Source organism: Pogona vitticeps, chromosome 5 (assembly GCF_051106095.1).
Source record: "Pogona vitticeps strain Pit_001003342236 chromosome 5, PviZW2.1, whole genome shotgun sequence".
Classification (NCBI taxonomy): domain Eukaryota; kingdom Metazoa; phylum Chordata; class Lepidosauria; order Squamata; family Agamidae; genus Pogona; species Pogona vitticeps.
The window spans coordinates 135,097,401-135,120,250 of NC_135787.1; the positions used below are offsets into that span (position 1 = coordinate 135,097,401).

Genomic DNA, 22,850 nt, shown 5'->3' on the forward strand with positions numbered 1-22,850 from the left:
AGCAAGATTTCAGGATCGTTTAGAAATTTAATTTCTAAATTTCTGATTTAGAAAGTAGAAAACGTAGATTTTTTGGCACAGGGTGTAAGTGCGGGCTAAAGTGCCATCTTTCGTGGCAATGGAGAGAGGCACCGGTGCGCGTCTGAATGTGGTGTGCGTGTGTGGCTTGGCTGTGTAGTGTTTTTGTTTTAATCTGGGTAGTAACGTACTTCCAGTAGTGCTGTTTTTGTTCTCGGGTTTAATGGAGTACAAAAGTGTCTGGATTGCACAAGAAAGCAGACAGGGTGATATATTGCCAATCGGGGAACTTACGGGTCCTGTTTGGGAAGGAGGAGAGGCTCCTACTATCGGTGAACAACAAAGGATGATAGATCTTGAATGCGGAATGGCTCGTTTTCTTCTTCATCCCCCCCCCACCCCGCTCTCCTCTTTCAACTGAATTGTGTTGAAACTGGTATTTTATTTCACCTTCCAGTCACTTACATGAGATCCTTCTTAGGCTACTGGGACTGTTCGTTTCGTCCTTCACATAACCAATATTTTCCGTTTTAAAATGGTGTTTTCATAATATTGCACCTCCTCCCCAATTAAATTTATTTTAAAACCATGTGAAGACTGTGACTGTGTTCATTTCTTCCCATTGGTCGGGTTTTGAGTTGTCAGTGGGTTTTTTTCCTCACCCCCTATTTTGGAGGTGGGGCGCAGGGACTTTTCAGTTGGCAAAGTGACTCCAGTCCTTTTACTGGGAATGGTGCCCACTGATTTACGTCTGAGTGAATGTGTGTGTGTGACTGTACCATTTTGAATCCTGAGGAAGCATTAATCATTGTTGACTGATTCCATGCAAGAATAGCGGTTTTCACTGCTTCACAGGTAAAAAAAGCATGGCACAAAGGTTGTTGGCTTTGGATTGAGGTATGCCTGCAGCATTCAGTTGTGGTTGTAACAGTGAATCCACCCAGAATGCAAAGACACAGTTGTGTGATCTTTCTGTGTTTAACAATTAGCATAGGAGACAAATCCATCCTTCGCAACTCTGCTATTGAAATTGAGCCCAGATGCTGCTCTTTGACCCAAACGCTTAAATTATAGAGATCATGGGCAGGATTTATTTCTTGACTTCTTTATGTGCCCAGTTGCAGCTGGGTTGCAAGATATTGATTAGTCCTCCCATTGGCCTTTGGGGGGAATGAGCAAATGCATGCACACATGCTCACACACACACACAAAAACACACACAGAGTTATGCCATGGATTTAAAAGCCACTCTGGTATTTCCTGGAATGGTATGTGGGATATAACTGCTCAAGTATTTCAAGCTGTAATGCCTGCTTGCTTTAAACACACACCACTCTGTCTGACCGGGAATATAGTTTTTCAGCTGAAATACTTATTTCTTAAATAAGGAACAGCATGGTTTAAATGGGGAAGAAGTGTAATTACAAATTGAATTGCCAACGTAGGGTTGCTAAACTATGACCTTTCGCTTTAAAATGTGCTGATCTGGTTAATTTTGTGTTGAAAATTGTTGCCTCTTTGCTGGAAGAGGAGTGGCAGGATGACTAAACTATTATTCTTGTCATCATGGTAAAGGGAAGAATAGAACATGTCTTTGAGGGGTGAAAATATAAACAGGAGGAACATTGTTTGCTCATCTAAGTATTGGTTCTGCTTCCAGAATTGGTCTACGTGTAAATCACTGTGGTACATTGAGAATGCACAAATCTATTGTCAGTGTTTTAAAATGCTGTTTGTACATGTGCTGTCCTATAGATGCCTCCAATGTTGAATCAGTGCCCTCTATAGTGTGTTGCTTGTATTCTTGCCAGAAGAACACCTGGGTACCCCTTCCACACACTCAGTAAGCGATTCTTTCTCAAAAAAATTGTTGTGCAGTCTATCCAGAATCCTGAGATGTGCAGGGCATAAAAATATATATGAAAGGAAATGCCATGCATCCCTTTATTGCATCCAACTGTAACTTCTTTTGATAAAGCAACACTGGGGGTTTTCTTGTTTTTTCTTTTTGTTTTGTTTTGTTGTATGGTTTCAAAATGCTTTTTGAAGTTGAGGGGAATGAGCAAACACTGCTGGCTTCTCAGTCTGATGATTTTGTGCATATTTGCTCAGAAGGAAACCCCGCTGAGTTCAATGGGGCTTCCTCCCAAAGAAGAATATGTTACACAGCAGCTTCATAACACAATCTTAGGCATATTTGCTCAGTTATTCACTACTCTGGCACTTGAGGCAGATAGGATTGCAGTCACACAGCCTAGTACCATAAAGAGTCAGGTTGAAAAAAATCGGCATGTCGGTTCGCCTATGCATGAACAGGTGCAATCAGCCAGTCATATGCACTTCTACCCTGCTATCTTTCTGGCAACAGGTAAAGACTTTCCTTTTTAGGCAAGCTTTTTGCCATCAAATTGAAAGAAAAGGAGAAAGGTGGAGTGGAGTACACTGTTGTTTTTAGGATGCACTTTTAAAGCGATTTTAATTAAATATTTTCATTCTCTGTTGAATTGTTTATTACTGCTATTCATTGTGTTCTTATCGCCTTTTTTTAGAAGAACTCATTTATGAGCCTCTTTGGGTCCCTATGCTGGGAAAAAGGTGGCAGAGATGTAAAGCAGTCAGAGGTGCATCCCAATATGTTCAACTGTCGCATCAGAATATAATCCTAACTGGTTAGTTAAGCTAAAGGCCAGCTGCGCTGGCATGGAAGCTGCGTAGTCTAGGTATGCTGGTAATGATTTAGGACTACTCTCACCTGGCAGTGGAAGACAGGAGGGCCTGGCATGCTCTGGTCCATGGGGTCACAAAGAGTCGGACACGACTGAATGACTAAACAACAACACTCTCACCTGGACCTAAATTTGTGCTAGTGGCTGTGGCCCAGGGCTGGAGAAACTTTGGCTCTAGTGTAACTTTGCCTTGTCATGTCCTTTGTCAGCCTATTTGTCAGTCCTTCTGTCAGCAGAACAGTTCTGCTGGCTGATTGTACCGTTGGCATATCTCTGAGATCAGTCTGCAGAAAAGGGTTCTGTGGGCAGAAGAGGATCTCTGCTAGCAGAGGATACTTGTGCCTAATCCTAGCCCTGTAGCCAACATGACTTTGAGTTAGTTTTTCACTGGCTGGCTGCAGGAATAATCTCACTGAACATTTTAAGACTTCAGTCCTATGCATGCTTAAGGCCTACTGTGTGTAGGTCAGACTTTTCTCCAAAGTAAGCAGCTATTGCATTGCAGCTTAATGTTGTGAACCTCGCATACATACCATGTTTTCCTGAAAAAAATAAGACGTCTTATATTAATTTTTGCTCCGAAAATGCACCAGGGCTTATTTTCAGGATATGTTTTATTTTTTTTTCATGTACAACAATCTACATTTATTCTGATACAGTCATGTCACCTTCTGACTGCTGCACAAGGGTGGAGGGCGGGGTTTCACTGAACTGAGGCTTATTTTTGGGGTAGGGCTTATATTACGAGCATCCTGAAAAATCATACTAGGGCTTATTTTCACCTTAGGTCTTATTTTTTGGGAAACAGGGTACTTGTGAGTAATCACCACTGGGATGTTTGTCTATATAAATATACATAGGATTGGGCATGGAATAATTTAAAATGACCCAGGCTGGAATAAGGAGTTTTCCTTACACCCTCACATTTTGGCTAGGCATTATATTGAATCTTGGTAGAGTTTATCCACAGCTGAAGACTTTTGTCTAACACCAAAAACTAGATTTTATGTATCAGAATGAATGAATACAATAGCAGTCTTTTGTGTCTGGGCCAGCCCTACCATTAGGGCTTATTAACAGATTAACAGAGCTGCCCCAGATGAGGAGGAGGATGCTTTCTGTTTCTTCCCCATCTCAATGGTAATCTGCTACTTTGAAGTATAATGGAATATGTTGCCAATTGGCTATTGCTGATCTAAGATTTAATTATTGGACTGGTTGCATTTTTGTATGTAGAAGGGAAAGGGGCACCATCTTGTTCTTTGGCTTAAAATACTTGGACCAGTCCTGGTTACATTGCTGAAATTGTCCTTTATTTCACACCAAGCTCCATTTGTTCCTTAAATAGGAAGGTGACTTGGTTTAGAGATTACCTCAGATTATTGTTTTGCAAATCAGCCCCTATGCAGTTTCCTTAAAAGTCTAATTTTAATAAATAACATGTTTAGGGCACAGTGGGAAATTACTGAGCTGTGTGTTATGCTCTTGTCTTTAACTAAAGGCCATTTAATCAAAACTGGAGTAAGTAACAGAGGAAAGGGGGAGGTTGTTCCTCAAATTAACAGTGAGGGACCTGGTTAAATCTCGAGCTGGCTAATGTCAGTGCGACCTTAATTTCCACGTTTTTTAAGTCAGTAGAAGAGGTTCAATCTCTTTTGTCAGAGATGGGCTAGGTAAGACCTGCTCATGGCCTTATCTAATCATGTTGGTTTTGAGGTTGACAGCAAAGACACACTCTGTGAAGAAAGCCGAATATATTTTGCAAGTCACTAGCTGCATGTAGCACATGAGCTGTGCATTGCCCTCTCCTAGATTAGAGGATTAAATTGTTATCTATTAAAAGTGAGAAGAGACTCATCTGTCTATGCTTATTTTGCCAAATGGAAGTGATTTCCCCCAAATCCCTTGCACTTCAGCTGGTTCAGAGTTTATTATAATGTCCTACTGCACTGCATGGTATTAAATACAGTGCACTGTATGGTATTAAATACGGCTCTCTTGCTTCTAACTCTAAAGATTTCTTTAGCAAACTAGTCCTAATTGAAGAACCTTGTCAAAAAGCACTGACATACAGAACCATCTGGGTTATGTTTTCTGCTCATTTTTGTAAAATAAGGGTAGGGCACGAAAGGAAGGAAAGCCAACTAAATATAGAAATTTTGCTACTCCTACTGTGGTCTGATAGCTCCACCACTCCGCTTCTAGTCTGATGACAGGGTTAAGAACAAGTTTACTTGCCAGTGTTTCTTCTTTGAATATGTTTTTAAAGATGTAGTTGTGTTAATCTATTGCAACAGAAGCAATAAAATTGTGTTGCACATGTTGAGACTAATAAGTATAGGGCTTTATGAATCAAGATCAGCACTCTGAATTGTGTTTCAAAATGGACTTGTAGTCAGTGAAGCTGTGGTGACAAGTAGTTTTGGTTCTCCCTGTAATCCACTTTGGTTGGCAATTTAGCTCTAGCATTTTGGACCCACAGAAGCTGCAGAACACTTTCCAAAGGCAGCCCCATGCAGAGCATGTTAAAGGAAGTCGAATGAGTTGTAACTCAGGCATCTGTCACTGGGACCAGAACAGACATTTTCAGAAACAGACACAGAAGACACATTAATTTTAACTGTGGCATGTCCTCCTGGATTCTGTCAAGACCTGGGCATATAGACGCAGGGATGAATCTAGAAGCATGCCCAAGCAGTGAACCTGAGTTTTCAGGGGGAATGTACATCCATCCAGAAGAGGGTGAATCTCTTCCCCTTGATCCACCTTTTGAGTGATCAGGAGCACCTCTTATGTCTGGGTTAATCTTAGACACAGGTTTAAAGAGAAATAAATGTGGGTTTCATTTGAATACTAGTGGCACTGAATCCTGCATCTCTGGACAGCCTCTCCCAGTAGCTTCATTTATATGTTTAAGAGCAAGGGGGGCAGAATATAGCCCTGAGGGACCTTATAGGTCAAGGCCAAGGTGTTGAACAGGAGTTGCCAGCACTACTGAATTTACCCCTCCAGGAAGAACTGGAGTTACTGCAAAAAAGTGCCTGCAAGTCCCATCCCGGATAGAGAGTCTAGTAGCATATCATGGTTGATGATACTGAAAGGTGCCAAGAGGTCTAGCAAAACCAAAAGGATCATACTCCCCTGTCCAGTTGCCAGCAGAGGTAATCCACCAATATGACCCAAGCCATCTCCATCCTAGAGACAGGTTAAAATGGTTGTTGATAATCTGTCTCATCCAGGAATTTTTGGAGCTATGATCAGATTGCACCAAATCTGAGCAATGTTGTCTTCAAAAGTGTTGTGCAAATCCTTCACAGCAGGCTGTGGAGTGATCTATGCTCTTTTCTTGTGAGTAAGAGCATCATAGGTATTCAAGACAGCCCCACCCAATGGCTCTGTACAGGTACAATCCTGGCAGAGAAGAATGACCTCATTGCTGTCACCACCATCATGGTGTAGGCCTTCCACTGGGCTGTGTGGCCCATGGACCTGTCCTGAATTTCCCACCGTTGTTGCTGTCGCTTTCATCCTGCTTGTTTCATCACTGCCTAGTAAACTAGGTGGCTAGTTTGGCTTCAGTCAGTGAGTGGGGACGCTTAGTAGTGGTAATTAATACTCTCCTGGTTATTTCCTGTTCCATAGTTTAAACTGAGCATCAAACAGGATCACTAAAGAAATGGGAAATTCCCCCAGGAAATATCAGGAAACTGTATGGATCCATCAGTCTCCTAAGTTGGTCTATCTTAACAGAGTCTTTGAGTTCCGGTGAATCTGAACCCCACCAGCTAATGATCTTTTTATGACGACAAACTTGCAGAGAATTCCTCCACACTAAGATCGTTATCATCACCCTACCCAGCACAAAAAACAAACAACAACAAAAGTGTTGAATGGGACAGCATACCATATGGGACAGACCTGTAGTCACATATGGATGAAAGTCCTCCTGAGTCATTCTAGAAAAGCTGGTCTCGGCGTTGATCTGGAAGTCTTCCATACCGCAAGCTGAGGGTTTCCAGCACCACCTTGAGACCAGCTCGGCTGAATCAAAGAAAGGAGACTGTTGATCAGCTATATGGGCTGTACACCAACAAATTTCTGTCCTGTGCTTCTGCTTTCAGACGGACTCACTCACACCTGGCAAGTGGTGGGGCATGGCTGCAGGTGAGAGGGATGGGGTCACAAGGAATCCCATCTTCCCTCCCTTCAGTTCCTCACTGCTGCTGCTCGGAGAACCCAAACAGACAGAGTCAATTCACCCCCACTTACTTAAGTTCAGCCAGGTCTTTGGAATTAAAAGCCAAGTTGGTCTGCTCGTCCAGAATCAAACCCTGGATGGCAGCTGTTTTTCCATTCACTGGCCTGGCATTTTCCACCAACATAAAGCTGTCCAGGTTCTTTGGACTAGGGAACAGTTTAGGGGCAACCAACACGCTGTTATCTTCATAACCTATGTATATCCTTCTGCTCTGTATAGTTCCAAGGGAACTCCCTGTTTCCTTCCTCTACCTTTCCCCTTACACATCCCTCTGCCAGCTGACAGCAGTCTTAAAATGTAATAGCGTGATGTTAAGTGTGTTGCACTTTGAATGCACCACCAGTAGGAAGGGGTCACAGACAATATTGTTAGGTGGTCTACCACCCGGTCCCAGTCCTAACTTCCCAAGCCGATGAATTCTTGTTTGTATGTAGCTTTTTGTCAATAATAATTACAGGCAACTTTGAAATTTGGCAGGCAAGGGATCAATTTCACGGTAACTCTACCTTGCTTGCGCGCAAAACACAGGCTGCTATTATAAGCCTACTTACCTGAAAGAAGTACAGTTGAAATTGTATAATATTATCCAATAAGTACAGTAAATAATATGATCTGAGTATAAGTTAGATACATAGTTGGAAGGACAAGGTTTTATACTGTGGCAGTGTTGTAATTCATACCTTTTCTAGGCTTCAAAGTGGATGTTTTCTTTGAGTAAAACAATTGGAACTGAAGAAATGTAGTGGCCCTCATGTGCTCTTAAGGGCATAAGACTGATATTTAGGAATCCCCCCGGCTTAACATCTTTTGTCTTTATCCCACAGTGGGAAGAGATCTACTATCACTGCCACCACCACTGCATGACTCCCCATGGCTGCAAACACTTTCCCCTGAAAAGTGGCTCTGAATGGGCTTCCAACACTTTGGTGTCATTTTTCAGGGAGCTGTTGATGGGGTTGGATCCACAGCAGCAAATAGCCAAAAGGCACAAGTATTATTGGCTGGTGCAGTGACATCTTGGGATCAGGGCCAGCTATGTTCATTCTGAATGGGGATGGAAAGTCTGTTCCAGTGTTCATTTCCATTGAGAATCTGGCATTTATGTTGGGAGAAAGTTATAGTATGTGGTATTAAAAAGTATATACAAAAATGCTTTTATGTGGCCATATATTTGTAATTACACATAATCCTCTGAACACGATAATAGATGCAAGGGAAAAATTAAGCAAATCCAATGATTTGTGAAAATATAAGTTACACTCAAATCTGTGATTGTGTCAGTATAACATCTGCATTCTTCTGGTGTTATTCCAAGTCATTATGATGGCCCAAGGAACTACTTCACAATCCAAAATCAATTAAAAGTTTTGTGGCACTGTTTGTTTGTTTGTTTGTTTATTTGATTTATACCCCACCTATCTGGTCTACTCAGCCACTCTGGGCAGCTTCCAGTATAGGATAAAACAATAAAACACAAGAACATTACATAATCATTTGATACAGTTATAATAAAATAGAGTGAGAATAAAATAAGAAGGAATAGAAAAGAAATCAGGTATTGACTGGAGGGAAGGCCTGGATGTACAACCATATTTTTAATTGGGTTTTAAAGATTCCCAGCGTAGGGGCCACATGAATCTCTGAAGGGAGGTTGTTCCAGAGGCGAGGAGCTACTGCCGAGAAGGCTTGGTTTTGTGTCTTTTCCTTCCGGGCCTCTCTCAGCGTCAGGCTCCTCAGCCTCTCCTCCTGACTCACGCGGGTGATATGGGTAGACCTTGGTGGGAGCAGGCGTTCCGCCAAATATCGAGGTCCTAAACCGTTTGGGGCCTTGTAAGTAAGCATTAATACTTTGAAGTCGACGCAGAAACGAAAGGGCAGCCAATGCAATGCAGCCAGAGTTGGAGAAATACGTTGGTATTTTCTCACTCCAGTGAGGAGTCTGGCCGCCACATTCTGCACCACCTGAAGTTTCCGCATCAGCCTCAAAGGCAGCCCCACGTAAAGCACATTACAGCGGTCTAATCTTCAGATTACGAGCGCATGCACCAAGGTAGTGAGTGCCCCCGTGTTGAGATAGGACCGCAGCCGGGCGATCCGCCAGAGGTGGAAGAAGGCGGTGCGGACTACCAACGCCACCTGCGTTTCCATGGTGAGTGTCGGGTCCAGATGTACGCCCAGGCTGCGGACCCCACTCTTTGTGGCCGGGGTCACCTCCCCCAAATGTGAGAGAGTCACCCACGCCACCAACCATGGGGCCACCCACCCTCAGAACCTCCGTCTAACAGACATTCATACAAGCAAAGAAAGTAAGGAAATGCAAAAAGTCCAATATGTGGCTATCAGTGATTTTTAAGAGTTATTAGCCATCATTGGAGTTGAAACACACAGATCTTAATGGATGTGGTTAAGAGTTCTAGAACAGTGCTTTGTGAGTGATAGGTATGCCCAACAGGGATTAATTGATTCATGCTTCCACCAGAAAGGCTTAATCAGTCAATCCTTGCTGGACATATCTGTTTAGGAATAGGTGATGGATGCATAGTAGGATGAATTTGATGGGCTGACTGGAGTGCAAAAATTAAGTATAGAAAAAGCACTCCAAATGGACATGAAATGTTCACCAGCCGTGGCAGCGCAGAAGAGCCTGCATAGGTGAGCATGTTTAATGTAGAGAGATAAAAAGCGGTGGCCATGTTCAGACCCAAGTGGGCAGAGTTGAACCTCAGGATTAGTCCCTGGCAACTCCCTGTGGAGCTGGACAAGCCTCTTGTCTAGAGATCTACAGACAGGCAGTGAAGGTAATACTGAGCAAGATGGCCTGACAGTCTGACTGTAGGGCAGCTTCCTATATTCCTCTCTTCTAATAATAATGTTTTTACCTTTCTTGATGAAATACAGTTTGTTCAGCCAAGTGCAGAGATAATATTAGGCGCTTTCTTGAAAGAGTCGAGATATAAGCATTTACTTTTGTAGTGTGATATTGGTCTATGCAAATTGTGAGCAAATTTTGAGGCATTACTTTTCTGGATTACAACTTCCAGAATCCCCCAACCGTGATCAGGCCATGCCTGAGCAAATTCTATGGCTTGTAGCGCAAGTATGTAGTCTTTCAGCCCCACTGTGTTGAAGGCCTACTGGCTTTATATTGCAGCTGACCATCTGTGTACAGTATTTGCTGTACTGTTCAGGTATCAAAACAGAATGTTTGTTAATCTGTTCCTGGGCAGCACTTGGTGTAGCCAAGCTTCTGTCTGCCTGTTTTAAGTGATTGGCACCTTGTCTTTATGTTGTTGGTATAATATGCTCTAAAAATGCAAAATAGCTTGTCTAGAGAGAGGGGAAACATGCGTGAGGCACTGTGAATATAAAATCAGATCTCTTTAAGGCACATCACAAATGGTTAGGTAGTACTATGCTAAGTAAGGAAAAAAAATTGACCCTGACATTGTGATAATGGTTCAATTTTATTATATTATGTAAATGAGTCTTAATATCCAGCAATAGGTATGGCTTTGGCACAGTAGCAGTTAAATCTCAAAGAACAAGAGTCAGATGTTTGAAGGCTATCCTTCTTTCTAGCGGTCAGAACGAAGGTAACTTGCTCAGCCAGCCGTTGACTCTGTCCTTGATGTTCTTAAACACCTGGTCTGTCCTGAATAAAACCCAACTTATCCAGGATGTAATCCTGGATGAAGCAGCAGGTCTGCATTTATTATCAAGACCTGGGTGGCCTTTGAGGGCGGTATAGCCCTATCACTAATCTGCCCACCCACATATTCCATCCATCATCAAGGTAGACTGGAGGGTCAGGGAGGGTGAGTTGCCATTATTTATAAAGACACCTTAGAGGTTTTTAGGGTCTCTGTCTTGACAATCCCAAGCCTAGAAGCCCTCCACGTGTAGGTGGGAGCCAGGGATGGATTTGGGGTGGTGCTGGTTTACCGTGCTCCTCTCCACTCAGCACTCTTCTTCCTGAAGCTGACAGGCTTTGTCTTGCCAATGGCGTTGAGGTCCCCCAGGCTTCTTGTCCTGGGGGACTACAATGCCAAGATTGGGGTCACAGGTCCAGTTATTGAGTTCTTGGTAACCATGGCTTCCTTGGACATGTCCCAACATGTTAACGCCCCCACCTATGTGGCTTGTCACACACTAGACCTGGTATTCTCAACTGGACAGGGAGAGAGTGATCCAAGGGTGACCAATTTGACATTGATTCCTGTGTCATGGTCAGATCAACACCTGATAAAATGCAACCTATCTGTGGCACACACCCCCTCGCGGGGAGCAGGGACACATTAAGATGGTCCACCCCCCGCATTCTATTGGATTCAGTCAGTTTCCAAGAGGCAATGCAGGGGTTACTGGCTGAACTAGTTGGTGCTCCTGTCAAAGCTCTGATGGATGGATGGTACACTGCCGCCACCAGGGCAGTTGACACGATCACACCTAAATGCTCCCTCCTTTGCCAAACATGTCCAGCTGCTTGGTATAACCAGCAGCTATGTGTAATGAAGCAGAATAGGCGGGGGCTAGAGAGCATTTGGAGATGGGACCCAATGGAAGCTAATTTAAAAGCTGCAAAAATCGCATCTAATATCTACCTAGCAAAAGAGAAGGCTACAAGACTATCTTACTTCACTTCCTGGATAAACGAAGCTTGTAACCACCCAGCCAAACTTTTCCATACTGTGCGTGATTTATCCGGGACTCGTCACAGGGACAGGCCTCCCAGTAGGATCTCCTGTGACCAATTTGTGGCCTTCTTTAAAAACAAAGTGGAGACCATCTGCTGGGTCCTGGATTCCTTATCTTTATCAGTAGATCAAGCTGAGACGTCTGCTGTTCCACCTTCCCCAGAGAACCTGATATAATTTCAGCCTGTGACGTGTGACGTCAGCTGAGCTTGATAGGGTGCTTGACCGTTGTAGGGCCCCACCTCTTCATTAGATCCTTGCCCGGCCTGGCTGCTGAAAGCGGCCAGGCCTGTAACAGTAGATTGGGCTACTGCCATTATCAATGGGTCTCTTCTTGAGGGCATGGTGCTCCTTGCCCTCAAGGAGACACTCATTGGACCAATTCAGAAAAGGCCGAACTTGCCAGCAGATGACATTAACATACAAAGCTCTACAAGGGTTGGAACCTCGTCATCTGGCAGAACACCTCCTTCCAACCAGATCTGCCCCTCCTTCGCAAGCTGGACGACTGAGAGTTTTGACCCCGAGTGAGGCCCAGAAAACAGTAACCAGAAACTGGGCCTTCTCGGTATTAGCCCCACAATTACGGAATGCTCTTCCGCCTGATATTTGCCTAGCACCTTCATTGCAAACTTTTAAACAATTATTAAAAACATTTCTATTTAGATAGGCCTTCCCGGACTCTACGACATCTGATACAATGGCGCTAAAATAACCAGAATTCGCTAATTTTCAACCTCCGCCATGCTTTCTTTATTTTATTCTAATGTTCTGTTTATGTTGTTTTTATCTGCTGATATTGTATAGATTATTTTAATTTAGTTTCTGCTTTGTATTGTTTGTCTTTATATTTTTGTGTTATGGTACAGTATTATGTAAACTGCCCAGAGTGGCTTGGGTTGCCAGATGGGCAGTATAGAAATTAAACAAATTAATAAATAAATTTCTGATTGTGGGGTGTGGGGCGAGGGAAGGAGGAGGAAGGCAGCTTAGCACTAAGGACAACCATAAAGAATTGTGCTTTTCAAACAAGTCTAAAGGTCTGAGAGAATTTAACAACAGAAGAGTTGATCTTTAGATTTCCAACAGCTTATGTTACTGGCAGTCACTCTGTATTAAGGCTTGCATTGTTACACTGAACAGTGCAGAAACTGGCCTCTACTGATGGCTACTGTTTATTTCTCAGAAGTGAAAACAGTATCGGGGACTTCTGCTTCATACATTTTTCCAGCAGCTATGTTGACCAGAACTGAGTTAATTACATTAGATTTGCTTCAGATTTGAATCTACCACAAGCGAGTGGTGAATGAAGTGGTGTGTATTCTATGAATGCAGAATTATAAATCCACATTGAAACTGTATTTCCTCTATTTAAAGTGATGTTTTGAGGAATTGTCAAATGTAGAACAGACCCACACGTTTATGTTAATTAAGATCCGAGTTTAAAAATTGGCTGCCAAGTTTGCCCAAGTAAGTTTCAATCAATCATTTTTAAGCAAAAGAGTCCCCCTGTAAACCTAATGCAGCAGCTTGTACATCATCCATAAACAGGGTGGGAGATGATACAAATTTGTATGCAACTGACACTTGTTTTCATTTAACTACAGATTAACATTTAGAAATAATTATTAGAATTTAAATGGAAATAGAGGATTTCCATAGTGATGAATATGATGACAAGATGATGTGGTGTCTACACAACCTGTTTTTTGGTGGGCAACTGTTGACTGAGCAACTTCAAGACACAGAAAGGATAACAAAAAGTAACTGTGAAGTCAAAAGCAGCAACAGCAACAACAATAATAATTAATATTTTGGCACAGTATATTGGCCAAAATCCTGTCACTAACTATAACTGCAATTTACTATCCTAAAATAAGTTGCAGCTAGAACAGGCCCATTTGAATCAATGGAAATCATGGAGGAGTTGATTCACTAAATTCCCATTGATTCAATAGGCCTTCTTTTGTACAGTTTACTACACTAAGCAATATATTTTAAACATTATCTTTGACATGTTTAGAGATGTCTTTTTGTTAAAGGAAATTCTCCACTCCATTCTGAAACTTGCTAATAAGCTACTTGCATCTTGCTAATTTCTGACCTACCAAAGGAAAGCAGTCCTTTAAAACAGGACATCTGAAAGTCAGATGCATGGTCACTTAATATGAACCCCTGTAATATATAATCTACGTACTTGGCCACCATTATGAGGTTGTAATCTTAATGAGGCTCCCCATTGAGTTGCCAATTGAAGCCTGACCCATTTCACAGAAACATGCAATGGAGTAGCTGCTGAACAGAAGATCATATTACAAAACTACTTCTGGGATGGTTTTGGAAGGATTTGGCTGGTGGTGCCATACATTCTTTGTGCATAGTCCCAAGTTTAGTTCCTGTGATCCCCAGGTAAAAGGATCTTGGATAACAGGCTTGAGAAAATATTCTTCCTAGGGTCAGCATTGAGCTAGTTAGGCCAATGGTCTGATACAAAGAGAATGTAAAGATTTATTTAAATGACAGTTAGAGGACTGGTGGAGTTAAAAAAAAAAAGAAAACCTTCTCTGGGAAATGGAGAATTCTAGCCAAATCTTCACCATACCATGCATATTTTTCTGCATGGAAACCTGTATAGAGGAAAAGGAAGGGTGTGCAACTTCCCCCTCTCCTTCACATCCTGCAGTTATACTGATGCAGATCAGAAGCGTTTCCATAACAAGAACTGTTGTTCATCCAGGCCATGCTTGAGGTAATAATGAGCTGAAATGGTGTTACTATCCAATATGCTCTGTGATGGCTGCTCCTAATTTTATGACTTGAAGCTGGGCTGTGTATGAAGAGGTACTATTGTGCCCTTTATTTTTAATGTTTTGAAAACAAAAAAATGAAAATGAAAAATGGCAGGTTTTACCAAAAACTTGAAACCGAGAAGAATGGTTTTAATTGGGGGGGGGGGAGGGAAGCACCCTCTGTCTAGAGTTCATGAAAAAGAATAGTCTCATTTTATATACAAGTTAGCAAATGTACCTGGCTTTTGCCCCGGTTAGAAATGAATTACCTCCCCCCCCATCCGGTACGGCATTCTCTCTTTCTCTCTTTTATTCCCTTGTCCTCATATCTTAGTCTTTTTTTCTCTTCCCACCCCAGTACTCAGTAAACCTAGTACTTAGTTCCACTTGCGTAGAAGTGGAGCCTGCTATTTAGAAAATTGGAGAATACTGGATTTGCAATTGTATTCCTCCGTTTATTACCCTTAAAAGAACTGTACTAACACAGTCAGGAAAAGGTTGTGTATACAAAAGGATGTGTGTAATATATCCTTCTGCAAGACAGCCTTTACAAATGGGTCCCCCCCCCCAAAGTGAGTTAAATTGTATTTTCCCTTGGCCTAAAGAGTACCAAAGCTATCACTACAAAAGGAAAGTAATGCCCTAATTTCCATATACATAATAACAATATGGTAGAGAGGTTTTTTCAAAAATGTTCTGCTTTGATCATATGGCAGGCAGTTATAATTGCCTGATTTAAAGTGAGATCAATGCACTAAGGCTCTAACAAGTTGCTGCTGCTGCTGCTGCTCTCTCTTTCTCTGTCTCTCTGCCCACAGTACTGTATCTTTAAATTGCTAAAGCTATGCAGAACTTTTATTGTCCATACTCTGTGAAAGAGTAAGCAATGTCCCTGCTGCTCTCAGTGCCTCGCTGTCTCATTAGAAAAATGAGTTTTTCTCACTTTTCCCTATTGAGTTTCTATCGGTATCTTCAGCGTAACAAGATAAAGTCAAGGAAACAAAATACCTGAAGCTAGTACGTCAGTCTTCCTTTAAAAAAACAACAACTATCTTGATATTACTCAGTCAGGAATAATGGCAGTTTCTTCAGAGTTGCCACTTTAAATTAGCATACATCTCCTCTGTTATTTCACTGACTTCTGTGTTTGCTGCATTGCTAGTACAGGGATTCCTCTTCTCACTTCATGAAGGAGTAGAAGGAGGTGTCTGTCTTGAATGGCCTTAAGTTTGCACATGGTGAGCAAGAAGAATTAGCATACCATGCAAGATGATTACTTTTGGCACGGCTTGGAAAAAGCACTTCTTTGGGTCATAGCTCTCAGAGTCTCCCACCCACCAAGTCCCCTTTTGTACCCTTAGATTTGGATAGACAAGCCAGCGCAGTCAACAAAGTACAGTATTCACATTGGCTTCTAGCTTGTCTACCTCTCTCTCTCTCTCTCTCTCTCTCTCTCTCTCTCTCTCTCTCTCTCTCTCTCTCTCTCTCTCTCTCTGTCTGTGTGTGTGTGTGTGTGTGTGTGTGTTGCCTTTCTCCCCTCCAAGGGACCCAGCATGACCCAAAGGTATCCAAAGCAGAGCGTGCAAATGTAGTGGTTGTGTTTCAACATGAAATAAATTCTGTAACATAGGTAGCTCTGTTAGTCTGCACAAGTGTTGTACGTACGTTAAAAACAAAACAAAAATGAACAAAGACAAAAAACAAAAAAGTGGGGCATGTTAAACACTGTTATATATTTACGTGATAATGCATTAAAATACAACAGTTAGCCTTTAAGGTGCCCCCATGGTTTTGCCTTTTCTCTTTGTTCTTTTCTTTTTATTTTGTTTATTACCTAAATTCTGTTTGAACATGGTGGCGCTTAACTATTTAGTGTAGAAGGATATGTGAGAAATAGCTACTGTGTAACAGTCTTTAGTCATTTATTTTTATATATACACCCTGTCTTTCAGTGCTCAGGATAGTTTATTTAAGTTTTTCTAAATGACTTTGCAGATGTGAGACGTTTTAGTTTTCTATCCAGCCAGCTTTGGAATGTTGAATGGAGTCGGGTCTTTAAAAAAAAATCTTTATTTCTATCCATTCTTTATTTCTATCTAGCATAACAGAACAATACATATTGTATTACAATAATAGTAAATGTCTTATTCATAAACTCTCATACCTTCATATATACATACTGTTTACATTATCTCTTTATCTCTTCTTTGCCTCATTATTGCATTTTTATGTCCAGCTAATACCACTTAGAATAACCAGCAATGCAACCCAATGCAACCCATGTTTACTCAATATTGGATTTCAACAGGGGGTGCCATATCTTCATAAAGTTATTTTTTTTTAACCTCCCCTCTGTACAATCTGACCCAGTTAGTCAGGAGTTATCTTGGGTAGCATGTTGTGGGGCTAGCTCTGTCCTCTTCAAATTTGGAAGTATTGCATAGCATCCATAGGAGTAATACAGACCAGGTGCCCCCAGCTGGGTGTAGAAGAAAGAGGCTTGTCCCACCCCATGATCCTCGTCTGAAAGCAGGAGCTGTCCAAACTCTACTGTAGTATCTTAAGGTTTTATATCTCATTGTTGAGAGAATAAGTGAGGGAATGTCTTTCTGTGTGTATTGTTTTATGTGAGAGCTGAGCAGTGGTGAAAAGTCATCTTAATGGTTTCAGTATTTTTGTTTCTTGCATCCCTAATGCTGAGAACTTAGATGCAGAAAATTGAAGGTAAAAATTATCATTGGGGATCATCATTGTAACACAGCCTGTAATTTGTCCTTTTCTTAAACAGATGGATGCGAAAGTCCATCTATAAGTTTTCTTTACCTAAGTATAGTTAGAAGAGTGTTCCTCCTTCGTTCCTTTGTTCCTTCTTTCCTTCCTTTTTGGCAAATGTATTTGTAAAGATCATTACCATGACTCACGTTAGCTATACTTTTTTCCTTTTGTTCTTCTGGGGCACATAAAGATTTTTTGTAGCAGTCCCAAGTTGAAGAAGCAATTACACTAGGTTGTCATGGTTAATTTTTTTCTCCAAAGAAGGTCATATTTTTTCACCTAATAAGAAATCCATGTAATGTCTCGGTAGATTGTGATTACTCTCTCTAGTATTCTTTATGACAATATGAACTTAACTAAGCTGACACGAGCCCTTTCCCTTTGGGAAGTCTAGTTGAATTAAATTAAAAGTATTCTAATAGGTGAAAATTGGTCCATATGAATTCTTCTCAAAGGCACTTGTAGCTGTAGTCTCCCATCTGTAATCTGAAACGTTGCACGCAAGTAACAGGTGCATTAGTTTAAGTGGCTGACTGTGTTTTTGACTCAAAATGTGTATCTGTGCATGTCTGATATAAGTGATCTCTTCTTCCCAGAGAGCCTCAGAACTATAGTTCTGCAAGGATAGTTAAAGGACCGTAGAAGAGAATCCTCAGAGCCTCAAACTAAAGGCCTCTGTATGCCCAAGCCACCAAAGAAGGATGGTGTATAAATACTGGTGGATGTAGAATGTAGAAGGAAATCCATAGGCATTAGTAGATGGTCTTGTATTTGTCTTTTATCTCTTATTCTTTTTCTTTTTATTTATTTATACAAACGTAAAAACATTAAGACTCTATCAAATAATTAACAAAAAACCTTACAAACTAAACATCTGTTCTTCCCCTATGGATCAGAGATTTCACCGTCGTCTGGTCATCGGAATATCTTCAAAGGACTCTGGTGAGCACTGGTTCACTATGAACTGATTTTCCCCTAAGTTCCTGTCTTTTTCTGGGCCCAATTACTGTATATATAGACTTCCAGCTTTGCTTTACAAAGTTTCTTGGTTGATCCCGTAGTGCCGCTGAAAGCATCTAGTTCTGCAATATCCAATTGTTTCTTTAATAACTCATCCAATGTTGCTGTCTCTACATTCTTCCATTTTTGGGTCCAGAGTAACCTAGCTGCTGTGAATATACACAATAGACTATATTTTATTTTCTTATCAATAATTTCTGGCATTATATTCCATAATAACATTTCAGGTTTAAAACTTATTTTTTGTTGAACAATCCCTTTTCCATTTCCCAAACCTGCATCCAATTTTTTTTGCTTCTTTGCATGACCACCACATATGATAGTAAATCCCAGGATTTTTTTTTACATTTCCAACAGACATTACTGATCCCTTCTGACATTTTTGCCAATCTTACAGGAGTAAAGTGCCATCTATGAAACATTTTAAGGGTATTTTCTCTAAGATTCACTGGCTTAATCATTTTATGATTCTCTTTCCACATTTTTGTCCATTCATCAATATCAAAGTTTTGTGCCCATTTTGTCATCGCCTCCTTCACCCTCTCATCCTCCCAATAGTATACTAATAAATATGTATACATTTTTAATTATTTTCTCATTGATGTAAATCCATAATTCATCCACCTGGACTTTCCCCTCAAAGAAGCCCATCATTTTATCCTTTTTGTATCTCGATTCTAATTTCATCATTGACTACCATTCTATAGCAAGGCCCAGTTTCTCTAGATCTTGTTTATCTTTCATATTCTGGTCTTCAGTTCATAAGTCTTTGTATGTGAGTAACACTCCCCTCTGATTCAATACTTTCAGTGTAAATGCTTCTATTGATGCTACCCATATTGGAATTTTCTTGTAGGTTTGTATTTGAAATTTTTGCCATACTAAACAGAGCTCCTTTCTCAGAATATGTTCTGCGAAATGTGATTGTTCTTTGCATTTGCCGTACCACATATATGCATGCCAACCCATTTTCAAATCATGACCCTCCAATTTCAATAATCTTTGATTTTCTAATATTATCCATTCTTTAATCCAGACCATGGCAGATGCTTTATAATATAATAACCAATTTGGTCATCCTGAACCACCTCTTTCTTTTAAGTCTTGCAATATTCTGAGTTTTATTCTGGGTTTCTTGGTCTTTCAAATCAGGCTGTCCAGGTCCTTGAAGTATTTCTAGTTTAATAAGATTGGTAAATTTTGAAATAAAAATAACAGTTTTGGTAATATCATCATCTTTATTATCGAGATTCTTCCCATCATTGAGGTTTGTAGCTTATTCCATTCTTCTAAGTCTCTCTGAATTTCCTTCTGTGTTGTAAGATAATTTTCTTTCATCAAATTACTTTTTTTGTAACAATAACTCCTAGATATTTCACTTTTTGTACCTTCTCGAAGTTAGTTGTCATTACCAATCTTTCCTTGTCTTCTTTCTTTGTATTTATAGTCATGAATTTAGTTTTTTGATAGTTGATTTTGAGGCCTGCTGCAGCTCCCAATTCTTCTGTAGTTATCACTAATTCTTCCAGACTGTCCAGAGGTTTTTCTAATATTATAGCTAAATCATCGGCATATTCTTGCATCTTAAATTCTTCTCCCCTCATTCTAAGACCCTTAATTCCAGCATTCCCTCTTATTTGTCTATTTAGCATCTCTAATATTAGCATAAATAATAACGGAGAGAGTGGACAACCCTGCCTTGTGCCTTGTTCAATTTGAATGTTTTCGGTTAGATGAGCATTGATGTTAATCTTGGCCTTCTGCTTAGTATATATTGCTTTAATTATTTGTAGAAAAAATCCTTCTCTTATTCTTCTTTGATGTCAGTAGGCTGATCCACTGTGAAAATATGGGTGAGAGAATATGACAGCAGTCTGTCAAACATGTACAACAGCAAGGCAGCAGTCTGGGAAGGAAACCTGTGCTGCCACTTCTGAAGCTGTTCTTTGCTATGCCAGACTGTTGCATTAACGGTGGTCTTTGCTGAGTTAAGATTCACTGGTCTTAAGCTGTTGCACAATGCTATTGTTGTTCATTGTACTGGAAACACATTTCTGTGCCATTTGGGAGCACCTCCAGTTTAAATTCAGTCCAGTAATTGTCTTCTGACATCAGACTGGTGATATATCATCCTTCTTCTACAAGGAGAGTTATGGACTACTCTAAATAGTGTGCAGTATTTTACAATATTCCAAATGTTTCCAGTGCTAGGAGACTTATGTAAGGTTTCTTTTAATATTAAATAGATTCGAAATATGAATGTGAAGTGATATTTTAGTATTCTGTATTTTATTGTTTCTATTTCAATGTACTTCAATAGTTTCTTAAATTTTTGCTCTTTCATTCTTGAACAGTCTTTGAAAATAAATCATTAGATGTGGCATGCAGTACATAAATAGATAATATAATGCATTGACTCAAAACCTGTTGCTTTGTGGAGTAAATCCCACTAAAGTAGGCCTATTGAATCAATGGGGATTTGGTGAGTCAATCTCTCCATAAGTTCCATTGATTCAAGAGGGCCTACTCTGACTTAATATGTAAATTGCAGTTAGAACCAGCATATTTGGATTCATGGAATTTATGGAGGAGTTGACTCACTAAATCCCCACTGATTAAGGGCCTACTTTAGTGCAAATTACTATGCTAAGCAACAAGATTTTGGCTAATATAATATATCACAGTATTATCTCAGTGTTAAATGAAACGGTGTTAAATACATTTCTCAAAAAATGCATATTTCAGTTTATAAAGCCTCCTCTATTGGACATGGGGTCAGTGGTGCTGGGAGCCCCTCAAAACATGGCAGGACTGCCCCCCTACTTCCTAGAAAGGTGCTTTCTGAGCCCTTTTTTAAATTAAAAATTTTTTGGGACTGGGATGCCTAAGGGGTTGCTTGAATGTTGTGAAATTGACCATTGATGGAAAAGGCTACCTAGATGCTTAACATCAACAGATAATAGGTAATCTCAGATAAGGAGAATATGCTTAATCTCAGACTTTCCAGAAAATCTTAGAATGTGGGGGTATGAGAACATATGGTAATTGGAATTAAGAGGTTGTTTGAGTGTGTAGATGGGACTGTGTAAGAGGCACCCAGGAGTATGGGGGATATACAGAGATACAGTACAAGCCTAATATTACTTTTGCCTCAGAGTGAAATTTGGTTAAAGAGAAAGCAGCAGTGCTGCAGAACAGTTGTTATATGATGATTAAAAATGGTAGATGGCACATTTCCCTCTGATTATCCATGTGCAGGCTTGACTTTTATTTTATAAAGATAATTCTAAACTGATTCAGTCACACAGTTACCAAGAGGAGAGGGGAAATTGCAGGCAGTTTCGCACATAACTGGGAGAGAAGGCAAAAGCTGCTGAACAGGCCTTGGTTGCAGTGATGTATTCTAATATAATTTAATTGTCCCTTTCAACTCTATTTCTGTGCTGCCTGACAACAGTCTGACCTGTTTGATCTCTGCCAGATGATTAAAAAAAGGTACCAGATGAGGGAAAGAAAAAAAACACACCAAACCTTAATCAGTGGGTAATTTCCTGTCACATTTCAAGCTTACAATTAATTTCCTATCTTTGAAACATTCGTGTGTGAAAATGATCAAAGCAACATAGGGATGAATCTGAGCTCTGTCAGTTGCGGTTAATTTTCATTGAAAAAACAACAACAGTGGGTCAGCAGTCCATGACTTATTCACCCTATTCATGTCAATGGGGCTAATATGTGACCAGTCTGGATCCAGCCCATAGGCCAAAATTTTCTTTAGCATCCTCAGTGTAACACCCAACTTTCTGAGCTCTTGTGTGATCTCTGTGGTGCCATTGGAGATGGTGGAAAACACTGCTTAGCGCCTCTTAGGGCTTCTGCTTGTGGAAGGAGATACAGTACAGAAAATGTCCCAATGCAAGCTTTGTAATTGATGAACTGCCCTCACAGTGGGACACTGGGCTGGTGGAACAATTGGACAAGATGTTGGTCCTTTATCTATTTATTCATATATCTGAGTAACTCACTTGTAATTCATTGTAATCTTCATAATAAAATAAAATGATCTTAATGGTGCCATAGTACTTTTCATTTTGTTTTCTTTGCTGTCTAAAGACTATTTAATGGGAAACATCTAAGATTGTGAATGTAGGCTTGCATGATTTGAAGAAACTCGTAGTGGAAACAGCAGAATTAACTTCAGCATTTGTTTATGTTTCTCTTCTCACCAAACTCATAATCAAAATTGGGATCTAGGATATAATTTGTTATGGATGATGAAGAGTCTGAAAGGGAAGACTTCAGGAAAGAGGGTCCATTTGAAGGTTACTGATCTTTTTTGTCACATGTCAATTTGGAGAAGGAGAACTCTATGTGAAGTCTCTTCCTGTAACAGTGATGTTAAATAATGCTGACAGTTCTGTGTTTCTGATATTCTCCCAATTCTGTAAAAAACTCAAAACTATATCTCTTATCATTTGGGTTGCATTTTGAACCTACATAGACCCAATCATTACAGGTATTAACAAGTTCCATTAATTCAATGAATCTACAATAGGAGGGACTATTATTT

At 40.4% G+C, this 22,850-nt stretch overlaps 1 protein-coding gene across 7 annotated transcripts in view; it reads left to right on the top strand.

The window, feature by feature from the left end:
- Window positions 1–22,850, top strand: part of DOCK4 (dedicator of cytokinesis 4) — a 312,022-nt gene that overhangs the window by 705 nt on the left and 288,467 nt on the right. The window lies entirely within an intron of this gene.